General features: G+C 37.2%; 1 pseudogene; it reads right to left on the reverse strand.

Annotated features, from left to right (window-relative positions):
• Window positions 1–226: 226 nt before the first annotated feature.
• On the reverse strand, window positions 227–4,148 carry LOC129516478 (heterogeneous nuclear ribonucleoprotein C-like; annotated as a pseudogene).
• Between the last annotated feature and the right edge of the window lie 539 nt (window positions 4,149–4,687).

The following is a 4,687-nucleotide window of genomic DNA, read 5'->3' on the forward strand; positions in this document are numbered from 1 at the left end:
AAATAATGGGACAAGATTTCTTTCTTTTTTAATCTACGATAGTCACACACAGAGAGAGAGAGAGGCAGAGACATAGGCAGAGGGAGAAGCAGGCTCCATGCACCGGGAGCCCGACGTGGGATTCGATCCCGGGTCTCCAGGATCCCGCCCCGGGCCAAAGGCAGGCGCTAAACCACTGCGCCACCCGGGGATCCCTGGGACAAGATTTCTATAGCCCACTATGTGCTTAAGAGTCTTCCTTGCCATTAGTACTGTCTCTGTCAACCTCTCCTTCCTCAGCCTATTTTTCATCATCCTTGATCAACTCCAGCGGCTCATCCCTGGATCTTCATTATCATCATCTTGTAGGTCCCCCTCCTCAGCAGAGTCATCTGCACCCCCCTCAGACTCCATCTTCACATTAATCTCATCTTTCTTCAGGGAGCTGCTGCTCTGCTCCTTTTCTGACTTACCATTCTTCATCTCCACTCCTTGTTTGCTCTGTTCTTTCTCAATTTTTTCCAGGCTTTCCAGTAGAGAATCCACTTTTTGTTTTATCTGGGTCAACTCCTTCTTAATGGTCTGAAGGTCATCTCCTTTCAAATTTCCAGACTTGGAAGAAGATCCTCGCTGTCCACTCTTAGAATTGAAGCCACTTTTGCCTCTTCATGAGATGTTTCCTGATACACGCTGGCGTTTTGAGGGAACCACAGTGCAAGCAATTGGAGGAGAAGGAGGAACACGTGCTGCATAACTGTACATCTTGTCGTAATAATCTCGTTGAAAGTCATAGTCCAAATCAAAAGAGGAGCTGAGTAGAGGGGACGGAGAAGAGTGTTCTGATACTGACCCTCACATCCTTCGCTTACTTATCAGAAGGTCATGCTATGCACCGAGAACAATCTAATGATTTTGGGTGACCAAAATGATCTTTGTTTGTTCACAATAGCATCTAAAACTGATTATCCAAAATTTAACTTCTGTTTTCAGAGACCTTACTCTTCTTTCAGATTTTTCTGTGTGAGTAAATGGAAACTGTATCCCTCCAGTTGCAACCACATCAGAACTATGGCTTAAAGCTACCAGGGCTCATCTGAATTACTTCCGTATCTTTCTTTCTCTTTGCTTTTCCTCTTTCTCTTCTATAGTCTATTTTCCATACAGCAGCTGAAATGACTAAAATTCAAAACAAAGTATAGTGCATCTCTATAAAATTTTTTCATAGAACTTCCCAATTAAGGATTTTATTCATAGTGTTTTCTTCCATGACTTGTGAGACTAATCTATAATGTTCACCAACACCAACCCCAAACACACACACACACACACACACACACACACCACACACACACATTACTTTTCTTACCTTCATCTTCTACTATTTCTCCTCTGAACCTAGAGGTTCTAGGTTCTAGCCTGTCTGGCATCTGTGATATGCCTCAAACATACCCATTATACTCTTGCCACAGGCCCTTTGCATCCTATTCCCACTCACTAGACTTATATTCTCCAGATATCTTTATTTCAGGTCCTCTTTTCCTTCATGTTTCTGTTCAAATGTCTATGTTAGAGATCTCCTACATAAAATAATAATCAAATACCCCATTTACTTTCCCTTTACTATCCTTATAATATCTATTACAGAAAGAAAAATAAATAGGTAATGAATGGATATACATTAGGTATATACAAACTCCTGAAATAATTATAAAGTTTGACTTTTATAAAATAAAAATCTGTTTCTTAACATCAATCAAACTTCAGAGTTAGAAGGAGTGTCAGGTTGAGAGCTAACTGCTCTTTGCTCTATATAGTCCAAGAACTTGGCCTCTGTTTATCTTGTGAAGGAGTCTATGAATAAAATTCAGTCTATGGATAAAATCAATGAACCTGAATGGGAAAAAATTATTACATTCTTTTTTATTTTCAACAACCTCTAACTAAAGTTTAGCATTTTATTCTATTACTAACACAATGAACAAAGTATAGTAATATTAGTAATGCCTATGACTCTGTCACCAATACACATCACGATAATTTCCGATTACATTGTGGTCATGGTCATTACAAGATAGCTATAAATGTTTTTATGTACTTGGTACTTATTAAAACTGCCTTGGTACTTGAAAACCTTGGTACTTATTAAAACTGCCACTGGATCAAACATGATTACAGAACTGTTGTCTACCTGGTCCCCTGCTTTTAAAGCAAAACAGTGTTTGGGAATGTTGTTCTGTTGCTTTCTTTCAATTTTAATGTCTCCCTATTTTCTAAGTAGGATTTCTCCAGCATGCTAAGATATGTGCCTATTGCCACTGTTGATTCAAACATTTACCTAATTCAATCCAATATTCAATATTCCCTTCATCACTCTAAATATGAATGTTAAGAGTATGTGAATTTCTTGGGCATGGGATAGAGATTGACACATCAATGCCCATAGCTCATAATGTCATCGTAACTAGAACTAATAAAATGACTTTTCTATCTCACAAATTTTATCAGTCTACTCACAGATCCATGCAAAAATGATTGTACATTCCCTTCATCACAAAGTACAATGCCTCAGCTTGGTACACAGAAATCTTCTTTCACTCATCTCTGCTTATACAATGTAAATTTTCTGTTTCCTGTATCATCTTGCAGCCATGATAATAATAATAATAGTTACCCTTTATTGAGGCTAATACACTTTGTTCCATATATTAAGCTAAGTGTTCTATATAAATTATTTCATTTAATTCCCAGAACAACATATTTGGTGTGCCTACTATTATTGTGTGCAAATCATAAGTAAGGAAAACGAAGGTTATGAGGTTAAGTAAATTAATCAAAGTCACACAAGCAAGAGGTGTAAAATTTAGGATTTAAAACTATAGTGGTTGACTTCAGAGCCAAAGATCTTTACCCTATACATTACAGTAACATTTGTGAGTCCCTCTTCATCCCCAGCATGCTCTTCTATGCATCCTAATTCCATACTTACATTTATATTTATTGGGTTAGAAACCTGCATGCATAATAAGAAAAGATGCCTGTTTGTTTCTTTATAGCAGTATCTGTTGGTTTTATATGCTGTGATTTTAATATCCTAAATACCTAAAAGTAAAAATAATTCTATAATTTAATAGGAAAATAATTTTATCAAGATTATAGTCTTTCAGGCTTGAATTAAAAGAAGAGACAGAGCTCTGATTCTTAAAGAAAATAAAGTGAAGCTATACTAAGGTTTAGGTTCATTTCCAGCTGCATTTTTAGGAGCTTGCATTTTAAATTAGAACAAAGGTAAAAATCAAGCTATAACAACAAAATTGTTTTGCCCCCAAAGATCACCTCTCCCTCAAGGTTTCCCTAAAGCTATTTCTTATTTTAAATAGACTTCTAGCTTTGCTACTGCTGCTTCTCTGGGGAACAAAGATGCAACATCCTGATAAATTTAACATTTCTTATACTGAGAATATCTCCCAAGAGATACTACCACTTGCAACATTGGATACAGAATCTTGGTAAACATGTTGCGAAAGCAACTCTTACAGGAAACCAAATGTGTCAGCATAAGCCTCTTCCCTCTCCCCTGAAGCCAATATTTGACTTCCAGAATATCATCCTTTTAAGAGTTTCAGAGGATATACTTGTCTATATAGATCTGTTTGCAAATTTTAAATGAGACATTAATGATAAAACTTTTGATAGCTTTTATTTACTTTATGCACTACTTATTAAAATTGAATCCTAGTAGAACAACCTGTGAAGTGTTTAAAACTGCAGCTACCCCTTATGCCCTACTTCTGAATCAGAGACTCCGCAGGTGGGTAGTTCTTTAGAGACTATCTGCAATAAACAATAAAACTCTTTCTTAAAATTCCAGGTTCAGAATTATACTAATTCACTTCTATAACAATCTGAAGGGAAAAGGCAGAAGCAGACTATGGGATATAACTTAGAGCAGGATGCAGAGCCCAGCCATGTCTCCGCAGCATGGAATTACTATGGTGAATCAACACAGTTCTTGGAATTACTGCAATGAATCAACACAGCTCAAGACCACGATCAGAGGTGGTCAGAAACACTTGTGACTGCAAACTCAACATTTACTCATCAATCAGGAGCTCCCTGAGAGCCATCATGCTCATAAGCAGCAAAAATAAAGTCAGAGTATCCATAGACATGTTTACAATGAGACATAAATCTGTCAGGTTGGTATTCTCTCATATAAATAACAGAAGACATGAGTGTAAAGATCAGTAATAACTCATAACAACCATTTATTAATTTAAATAGTAGACAATGCTACCCCAAAGACTGGATGCTCCAGCTATGTAGAGAGTACTCTCTTGTGCTGCCACACGGGAAGTCAAATTATCATCAGAGCTATTTTGGTATGATATGAAAACTGGAGTTTTGAGAATAGTGTGCTGTGCTGTGCCCTGATACCTGGCAACAGTGGCCTCACACATCCCCTCTCTACATTAACACATCTACCACTGAAGTTTAAAAGTCTTTGTTCTTAGGCCAAGGCACTCTCACCCCTTTGAATGTCTGCAAGGAAACTCCTGATATTTCCCTGTGTAGCTTCATTATCCTTTTCTTTGGAAGAGCAGCCTCTTTTCTGAGTGAGATTTTTAGAAAAAAATAATAATACCTTCACATCAAGTTATAGTCAAGTCTTCTGAGCCTGTACAAGTCTTAAGGTTTACAGTGGTTTGAC

This window comes from Nyctereutes procyonoides, unplaced genomic scaffold (assembly GCF_905146905.1).
Source record: "Nyctereutes procyonoides isolate TBG_1078 unplaced genomic scaffold, NYPRO_anot_genome, whole genome shotgun sequence".
In the NCBI taxonomy this organism is placed as follows: Eukaryota; Metazoa; Chordata; class Mammalia; order Carnivora; family Canidae; genus Nyctereutes; species Nyctereutes procyonoides.